Source organism: Danio rerio, chromosome 9 (genome assembly GCF_052040795.2).
Source record: "Danio rerio strain M-AB ecotype USA chromosome 9, GRCz13ab, whole genome shotgun sequence".
NCBI classification, from domain to species: domain Eukaryota; kingdom Metazoa; phylum Chordata; class Actinopteri; order Cypriniformes; family Danionidae; genus Danio; species Danio rerio.
Genome location: NC_141029.1, coordinates 38,066,541 through 38,077,265, shown reverse-complemented (window position 1 = coordinate 38,077,265; position 10,725 = coordinate 38,066,541). Strand labels below are relative to the sequence as shown.

Genomic DNA, 10,725 nt, shown 5'->3' with positions numbered 1-10,725 from the left:
TAAACTTAAATAAATGCATGGCAGATTCCTCAAACAACATCAACATTTTCCAATGCAGAAAATACTAAACTTACTGACAGAATTTCACTGTTATTTAGTAGAATTTTAAATCTTAAAAGTATGGTGGCTGAGAAAGCTAAGCGTGCTGCAATTTAAGGAAACACATGCGATTACAACAAACACCAGCAAATTAAGAAAAGATCCTCACAACGCATACACATTATAAAACTGTGCTGCATTTTCAACGCCAAAAAAAAAAAAAAAAAAAAGTTCTCACAATGGAAATAATTTACTAAAAAGTGCTGCATTTTCTCAGCAGTCGATTGGCACAACGCATACTTGTAGTTGTAGTTCATGTGATGGCAGATGTGTAGCTCTCCAGCAATCTGCATAGATAGGATCGCTGGTGATCGTGACAAATGTTCATTAATATATATTTTTTTTTAATGTTACCGCTCTCAAAGATTTTTTTGGTAATCTACATTTTTTATCTCAGCAGTGACCTGACCTAAATAATGAATATGGATGCTTGCAGAACAGAACAGAATAAAACAGAACGCTTCTAAATATGTTTCACTTGTTTTTCCCAGATATTTTCTTTTTCATTCCAGTAGTAATACACATTTTATTTTGTTCCAATTAAATTAAAACTGTGAGGAAAAATTGTGTAGTTATACTTTTACAAATAAAATAGGATGCAATATAATTGAATTTAACTTAAAAATAAACAAACAAACAAATAAATAAATAAATAAATAAATAAATAAGTATACAGTTGTAGCAGTTTTATGTCTGTGTGTGTGTGGAATAAACAAAACCACATCATTAATTACTGATGAATAATCAGGTTGCATATTTAAATAAGGTGTTTTTTTTTTCATTTTTATATTTATAGACACTAGTTCTGCTTTTAATTTTTCCAATAAAAATTGCCAAATTCTGTGAAATTACATGATATACAGCTAATCCAATTATTATGACAGGATTCTGGGATTCCATCCACATTTCGCACATTCCAAAACATCATATGACCCTACCTCCATCACATTTTTTTTTTTATAATTTATTTAGAAGAACATAAATGTTGATTCTAATCCAATGTGTTGCTCATACAAGAACTGATTAGTGTTTCCTACAGTCACAGTCATGTTTATTTATAAAGCACTATTAAAAACAACAACCCTTGGCCAAATTGCTGTACAGAGATAAGCAATGCCTGAAAAAAATAGCATAAACACACATACAGTTAAAGTCGAAATTATTAGCCCTCCTGTGCAATATGTATTTAATTTTAATATACATTTCCAAAGTAATGTTTAACAGAGCAAGTATATGTTTTTGGTCTTTCCTATAATTTTACTAAAATTTTTTTATCTTCTGGGAAAAGTCTAAATCATTTTAGTTTGGCTGTAATAAAAGCACAGTTTAAGGTCAATATGATTAGTCCCCTTAAAAGGATTAATTTACTACAAAAAAATAAAGATCTGTCATCATTTACTCACCAACTGAAATCGATAAGAGTTTCTTTCTTCTGTTGAACACAAAATTGCATATTTAGAAAAATTTTGTAAAAAGCTGTAACCATTGACTTCAATAGTACTTGTTTTTCATACTATAGATGCCAATGACTACAGCTTTCTTCAAAAAATTTTTGAATTGCTTTCCTTGCTACTGTCACCACTGACTTGCTTGGTGGAACTTGTGGAGCTGCGCATCAATGGATTTGCTCTTTTGTGTTTGGACTTTCAGCAGTGAAATTAAACCACACTGAACTGAACTAAACTGAACTTAAACTCGGAAAACTGGACCAACCTTTTCAATTTACTAGAACTTCAATGTTAAACTGCTTTATCTACACCGTAAATCTGTAATTTCATGGTGTATTAAAAAAAAAAAAGTAAAATAACGGTCGTTAAATTACATAAATTTACTGTAAAGAGGTTGAATTACAGAAATCTACCAGAAATTTTAATTTAAAGAACTTTCAGTAATTTAATTTTCGTTATTTTACGATAAATGTTTAGACTTTTTTTTTCGGTTTTTATTTCCCAACTGCCGGAAATAAACCATAAAATTATGTCGTTGTATTTTACAGTGTACATTGTAAAAGTGCTATAAAAATAAACCTGAATTTAATGGAATTGAAACAAAAAACACTGTTGTCCAATAACTTGTTTAATTAACCTTAACATTAGTTAAAATAATTACCTAGTTAAGTCTTTAAATTGTAGCTAAATATTAGGAAGGATCCTGCAAATTAACTAGTAAAATATCATGCACTGTCACCATGGCAAAAACAGAACAAATTAGTAAACAGAAATTAGTTTTTTAAAACGCATATGTATAAAACAATCTTCAAACATAAACAGCATTTAAAATGGCTAAAATTGCACAACAGGACCAATAATTTTGACTTCAACTGTATACCCCCATAGCCAGCTAGTGAAAGGGGTGGTTCTTTTTTTATTCAAAAGTGAACCTTTTTGCAGTTACTCACTTCAATTTCTATTTAACTATGAAGTTTAAGTACTGCATTTAGTGACATTTTAGGCATTTTCTTTAGCTAGATTAGCTTGTTGGATGATCATCATAACCACACTTTTTGATGGACTAAAGATATTTCCTAAAGATTTAGAATAATGAAATATGAAGAAAAAAAATCTCATTTTAAAATACTAATTTCTTACATATATCATTGAGAAATAAAATCTAATAAAGTTTTAAATTTTAAATTAAATTAATAGTAAATGTGTCATTTATTGGGTGAATAACAAACTAAGCAGCACATTCAACTTTCCTCAGTCAGAGTTTAGCCATTTAAATATTAAACAACTAAAACATAACAATAACAATAATAATAATAATAATAATAATAATAATAATAATAATAATAATGAAGAGCTTGATAATTTTTTTAGCCTCTCTTGTAAATAATAACTTTTTAAAATGTATAGATAGCAACAATAGCCAAATTAGTAAATTAACTTAAATATGGTCCAATTTTGGTGCTTCACACTTTTTTATTGGCGATTTATTTATTTTAAGAATAAGGTCCAAGATTTAGAATTAACGTTCCCTGTAAAATATTTTCTCTATTTAACAACTTAGAACAAACTCAGAAAACTGGACTGACACTGTTTCAATTTACTATAATCTTCTATGTGAAGCTTCTTTGACATAATCATTTAAAAGCACCATAGGAATAAAGATGAATTGAATAGCAATACAGTAGGTGAGTAGTGAAAGATGACTTCACACTAGATTCTACTTGGTTTATGATTTATGATGGCTTAACAGTCAAAATAGGACAAATGAGCTCATGTATGGGACAAATTTTGGACCTTTGTCTGTGGGGTGTGGGCCTTTCGAACTACCCAAACCATCCCTGGCTATAAGCCTGACACCGTGGCTAAAAGAAAAAGAAAAAAAAAACTCATCACACGTCTTTAGCTTAGGTATGCGGGTCAAGTATTCCTCTCACATCCACTGCGAATGCAGAATAAAGGAAGAAGTGAGCCCTGAAACTCCTTCAGAGGAGAAACACACCTCATGGTGCCAAATGGCTTTCGGCGTTCTCTCAGGGGCCGGTTTGAGGGATGCGGGTTTATGCCCTTTTTCCCCATAATAGAAGCTGTGCATTATTTTCGTCCACTAAAACGTCCCATTATTATACACCAAAATTGCAGACACATACTTTAAGGACATGGGGCGCTGAAAAAGTTGGCCGTAGAATTGATCTGACAAGCATTGGGTAAAAAGCCACTTCTGTGATAGATGTGACTCAGCAGACAAATCGCTAGTACATAAGCAAGGAGTTTTTTGGGGTAAAGCAGAGTTTTGAAGACGAGAGCTGAAGCTGAAATGGAGCATTAAGAAAATGACACAGTCCATTTCAGCTCCCCAAATCCTCCTCTGGTCGTCTCGCTGAGACATGATTAATGGGCGTAATCAAGTGATGTCCCTCCGTTTGCCTGTGCCCTTCATGCCCTCAGCTAATTACACTGCACACAACAAACAAGCTCAAATCGCAACGGATGCTTTATGTAGTGAGGGCAGTCATTCATGAGCTCCGCTGCGTGCCGTGCGTATGTCATGCTGAAGCCATAAAGAAATGGACCAGACAGTAAGTGAATTTCTAAAGACTGTCAATGTAGCTCACTGTATAGAGACATATGTAGGGCTCATAGATAACTCACAGCAGTTTGTCCAATAAACCAAATGCTCTTTTCTCTATGAGGAAAAAGGGGTAATAACAGGCTGTCAAGTTCTTTCTGAGATAGTAATGAGCAGGAAATTTATTTCTCTTTTTTCCACTTCTTCTTAAGGCCTATAAGGATTTTTATGTTTTTTAAGTTTCTCATATATTCTTAGAAAGTATTCTTAAACATCTGGTTAATTTATGGTCAAGAATGACCCATGACAAACAGCAGAAGAAAACCCTAAATCAGGGGTCAGGAACCTTTTTTTTAAGTCAGAATTATTAGACCCCCTTTGATTTATTGATTTATTTATTTATTTATTTTTATATTTCCCAAATGATATTTAACAGAACAGGAACATTTTCACAGTATGTCTAATAATATTTTTTTCTACTCAAGAAAAGCTTATTTGTTTTATTTCGAATAGAATAAAAGCCGTTAATTTTTTTTAATAGCCCCTTTGAGCTATAAGCTTTAAGCTTTTTTTGATAGTCTACAGAACAAACCATCGTTATACAATAACTTGCCTAATTACCCTAACCTGCCTAGTTACCATAATCCACCTTGTGAAGCCTTTAAATGTAACTAAGTTGTATAGAAATGTCTTGAAAAATATCTAGTCAAATATTATTTACTGTCATTATGGCAAAGACAAAATAAATCAGTTATTTGAGATGAGGTATTAATCCTTTGATGCACAACATGTTTCTAAAGTGACCCATCTAAGGTCTAACAATTTTATAGCTTGTGCATCAAAGGGTTAAAACTTTTATGTTTAGAAATGTGTAGAAAAACTCTGTTAAACAGAGATTGGGGAAAAAATAAACAGGGTGGCTAATAATTCAGACTTCAACTGTATATACAAGTTAATAATTGTTAATAATACTATATATAATATTGGTTTAAACAAAACCGTTATTAAAGTCCATGTGCAACTTAAGAACAAAAATAAATAAATAAATAAAAATAAAAAATACAAAAGGAAAGTCTACGAATGAAGAAAGGACAATTTATAGATTTTGCTTTTCTTTTTGCCATCACCACTGATTAATGTTGTTTGAATTTATGTGCGCGACCAACTATCAAATGAAATGAGTGTGGTTAACTCAAAATTTACTAAAAGTTATTTCTACTCATACTCATAATTCTACTACTCATAATTCTACTCTACTTTACTATATTTTAAGCAGGTATACTCCAGTCTTCAGTTTCATACTATCCTTTCAGAAATCGATTGTTTCCTCTAGAAACATGAGGATTAATTTGTTTTGATATTTACTTCCATTATTCTTTGAATAACAGTAAGTTCAGAGGAAAGGTATATCTGAATGAATCCAAAAGCCTTTAATTCTTAACCTGTTACAGTTTTTCTCAGTCATTTGAGAAAGTTCTCAAAACTACCTCGTCAATCCCCAGATTATTGTGGCACTTGTGCACATCAAAAAAACAGTATCTCGTATCGTTGGACAAGTTGCAAAATGTATTATCATGATCTCTGTCTGAATAGTCTCACACCCCACAACATTTCAATACAAGTATTTATATGCAAAATGCTTGAACAGGTTGTCAAAATATTTTGTCATGATTCATTTTTCTATACATTTCATTTAGATTTTTTTTTTCCTAAATCTGTCCTGAATTGGTCAAATGCGGTCAGACTGTATTTTTCTTTTTGTATCATAATGACATTGTCTGTACGCAAATTACAGTACTAACCGTACAAGCATAAATGTGAATCCTGTCCAGTCTCTTGCAATAAAATGTTCACATACACTCAGGTGAAGCCAAAAAATTATGATATATTTTTAATGAAAACCATAGCTATAGTTTACACCAGAGCATCCCTTCAGAGTATACTGTCATACCGACAACATGACTAAGTAATTTGACTGTCTTATCCATAAACAATGACTGATCTGATCTGGATTCTGATGGTATTGACACGATCATTGACACAGAAATTTAGTTTTGAGAGATGAACTAGGGATTTATATATATATATATATATATATATATATATATATATATATATATATATATATATATATATATATATATATATATATATATATATATATTTACAGTATATTTAATTATTTTTGGGTTTCCATTTTTCAAGTGAACTCTATATAAAATTAAATAAAACATAACTTAAAACACTGAAAAATACAAGATCTATTTCAAATGCCAAGATGGATTTCAGATAAACATCCAATTCTAGACCAATAACAAAAACTTAATACCTAATTGTACACTTGTGTGCAGAGTGACTGTAGTTATTTGAGTGTTTGCTTGTTTTGGTTCATTTAGAGGAGAAAGTGATGCCACTCCAGCCACCAATGATAGAAGAAAAATAAATAAACTACAAAAAATGTGTTAGTTTTGCTCTCATAAACCCATTACAAGACACTTTCTGTGAGGTCCATGTGGTGTTTTCAACAGCATTTAATTGAGAACTGCTCTAAAATTTTACCACATGGGTTACTGTGAGGGCAGTAAAAGAACTGTGATCTAATACTAAATTCCTACCTTGTCTATTAAATGCCTTTTTGGACGCAAGGATGATGCCATTCAATTTCACCTTGCTTTAATTTGCATATCTCAACAAAAGCACCAAATTAACAAGCATAAAACGCTACAGTAGCTTTCAAGGGCTCTAAAAACAGAGGCCTTTGTCTTTAATATATGACATTCAGAAGAGCACTCAAACACATTTTCTGAACCATATCTGTCGGAAATATTACAGAAACAGTATAGGGATACATTTTTATTATAATTTTTATCCAAAACTTCTAAGATTCAATCAAAAACAAGATGCATTTCAAAAAACCATTAGAAACTGTTTTTTTTTTTTTTTTTTTGTCAAATTACAGTCATTTACCTAGAAAATCACAACTGACACATGTAAATATTGATTATATCCCATATTTATTCATTTCTTGTCGGCTTAGTCCCTCTATTTACCCGGGGTCGCCACAGCGGAATGAACCGCCAACTTATCCAGCACGTTTTTACGCAGCGGATGCCCTTCCAGCTGCAACCCATCTCTAAGAAACATCCACAAACACTCATTTACACACACTCATACACTACGGACAATTTAGCTTTGTCTTTGGACTGTGGTGGAAACCAGAGCACCCGGAGGAAACCCACGCGAACACAGGGAGAACATGCAAACTCCATCCAAAAACGCCAACTGAGCCGAGGATCAAATCAGTGACCCAGCAACCTTCTTGCTGTGAGGCAACAGCACTACCTACTGCGCCACTGCTTCACCTATATCTCATATTATTGGTCCAATTTCAGATTTCTAATCACAAAAAAACCCTCTTCCATACATCCCTATAGGCCACACATTTCTTTCCTGTGCCTGAAGATAAAGACCACATTAATCAATTTACCAAACTTCAAAAGGCAATTTCCTAGAAACACTGTAAAATTAGTCTCTCAACTGTGGCGTGGTTGGGTTTGGTCACTTTTCCTTTCTTAGAAATATCACTGATGTTCACTCATTTTAAACTCCACATCGTTCCCTCATGCTTCTTCTTCTAGGCAACTAATTACTGAGTTCAGTGATGGAAGGGCATATATTTAAACTGCAGTCCATTAATCAAACCTCGGCTGAAATATTAATAATACATGTTAATTTAGCAATTACGACTCCTAATTGCAAGGGCCCCTATGAAAGCCCAGTGATTCGCAACTGATTCGACGGCCAGAGCAAGTCGTGTAATATTCTCGTAAGTAAAACATCAATACAAATGTTACAAATACTCTGGAGACTCGTCTATGTTGTAAATGGTTTTACATTTTAAAGGTTAGGGTCTGTGGGACTCATTTCATAACCAGGTTTAATCAGTTATAAAATGAATGTTGGTTAAATGGAACCATAATCAGAGTAATGACCAATTTTAAAACATTAAATTTTCACTGTAATAAAAATGTTGGGTTATTTCACCCGAATTTAAAATTAAAAGTATACACAAATCTAATCATTGGGTTTAAAGTCGGGTTATAAATTATAATGTTAAATTAAATTTTAATTTAAAAACGTAACCCTGTGAGGTGAGATACTTTGGGCTAAATCCATGTCCAAAGTCTTAAAAAAAAATAAAATTAAATTTAAAAAAATGTAATGAAGATCTAATAAAATATCTATAAAAATTAGAGTATGCATTTGCTGGAAACTTTCCTTAACCCTTTCACACACGATCACACCAGTGTGATCAGCCTTGCCTTGTCCCTGAAGCATACAATCACACCGGTGTGATTAGAACATTCAGAGAGCAATTCAACTTCTAAAATTCAAATCTGATGGCACGCACTGAGGTGCACAGCGCTAACAATAAATCACAATTTATACATTCTTTCAAACAAATAACATTTATTTCAGGTTTCAGACATTCAAATACACAAAACTACAAACTAAACTACCTAAAAGTTTGTAAAATACACATTGATGTCAATGGAGATGGCAATAACAATTATTTTTCAAGTTAACTGAATGATGTGCTTTGTTTACAACACTGTTTATGTTATTTCTCTATTCCTCTCCCAGACAAACAGTTACTGTATTTTGGCCAAAACTTATGAATAAACATGAATTCAATCCAGCTGCTTGGATCTCTCCTGTGGTTGTTGCTAGAATCCGTAGTTTAATAAATAGTACAAGTACTTCTCGTTAACTTCTGATCACAGCTGTATCCCTTCTAGCAACAACGGCGTTACCCGTCATATAACAAACAATATGATCATTATTACGCTATTCAAAAGACAAAATATGTTCTGTCACATATTTGAGAATTGGACACACACATGAGGGTCAGGAGGAGTATTTAAAACTCATGCTTGAAAGGTTAAGCATATTCCTTGCTTTATAATGGGTCGCCACAGCAGAATGAACCTCCAATTACTATGGTATATGTTTTACCAGCGGATGTCCTTCCTCCTTGCAGGAAATTGAAAGTTTTCTTTCAATGGTCAAACACAATGCAATACAAAGCTCAATTCAAAAATCCTGTAAAACATCTGTGAAAAATCGATAAAAATATCCCTCATAATAACATGGTTCATTGTGCAGTATAACAGACTTTTCTTTGAGTAAAGTGAATTCTGAGTATTCTCTCTCCTTCACCTGCACTATTATAACACTGACCCATCCGTTCCCCACCACTTAAGTCCACCATCTGCTAAGCCCACCCCACTCTCACTCCATCTGGAGAAATGAAACTCCTTCTGCCAAGCTTGGACACAAACACTGAAATACTTTATTGGCCCTCAAGGGGATATTCAGCTGTAAAACAACATCAAAACAGAGAGAAAAATATTGTACTTTATGTGCAAACAAGATAAAGGTTTAGTCTGTATAGAAATCTATAACTAACAAGCATTAATATGACAGAACACTAGGACAATAGATGGGTCAAATGACATAATAATAGAACAATCAACAGATACAAAAGACCAGTGGTCCTCAACCACCAGGCCGCAGACTGGTACCAGTTCGTAGATCATTTGATACCGTGCCGCACAAGAAATCAATAATTATTTATGTTTTATTCTTTTTATTTGAGTCTGAATGATCTTTTATTTTGAAAAATGACTGTATTCACTCAGTTACATCTCAGTCCCATGAGTGCCCAAATTTAACCCACAAGCAGCAAACGGAGTAAGAAATGGATGACTTTGGAAAATTTCTTTTTGAAGGGGAAAAGGTCCGAAGGACAAACAAACTGCCAGGAAATGGACCCATTGGTCAACAAATCAGGTGAATCTATCATGTCTGTGCAAGAAGATCAACTGCTGAAGATCGCAAATGATGGCGCCCTTTTAGGGGCAGTTCGCATACTGCATCTTTTCTAGAGTTTGCACAAGTTTGTTGTTTCCAATGGAGGTGTGTGTTTTACACGAACAAGCGGCGTCATGTGCTCGCTCGTCGAGCCTTCCAGACAGAAAAAGTGAAATGGATCCGCAAGGGTATTGAGAGTCACATGACAATAACTGACCAATCAGCGTCCCGCTTTGCATGGAATATACACATTTCAGTAGACTAATTATCACAGACAGACACAGAATACCCAAACACTGCAGTGCTTTATAATTTTTTCCCTAAATAAAACTTGTAAAAAATAAATAAAAAAAGTTTGAGGACCACTGCAATAGATAGAATGAGAGAACGATAGAACAATACAATAGATAGAACGAGAGAACGTTAGAAGATACAATAGATAAACTGACAACAATAGAACAATACAATACATAGAATGACATAACGATAGAACAACACAATGGATAGAATAACAACAACAGAACAATACAATAGATAGAATTACAAAGATAGAATAACTGATAGAATGATCGATAGATTGATAGAATGACAGAATGACAGATAGAATGATACATTAGACAGAATGACATAATGATAGAACGAAAGATAGAACATTAAATTAAACAATAGAACGATAGACAGAACATTAAATTAAACAATAGAACGATAGACAGATTGATAGAACTGTAAAAGATAGAC

The 10,725-nt window shown here is 33.0% G+C and overlaps 1 protein-coding gene across 4 annotated transcripts in view; it reads right to left on the bottom strand.

Annotated features, from left to right (window-relative positions):
* Nucleotides 1-10,725, bottom strand: part of lrp1bb (low density lipoprotein receptor-related protein 1Bb) — a 631,192-nt gene that overhangs the window by 465,893 nt on the left and 154,574 nt on the right. The window lies entirely within an intron of this gene.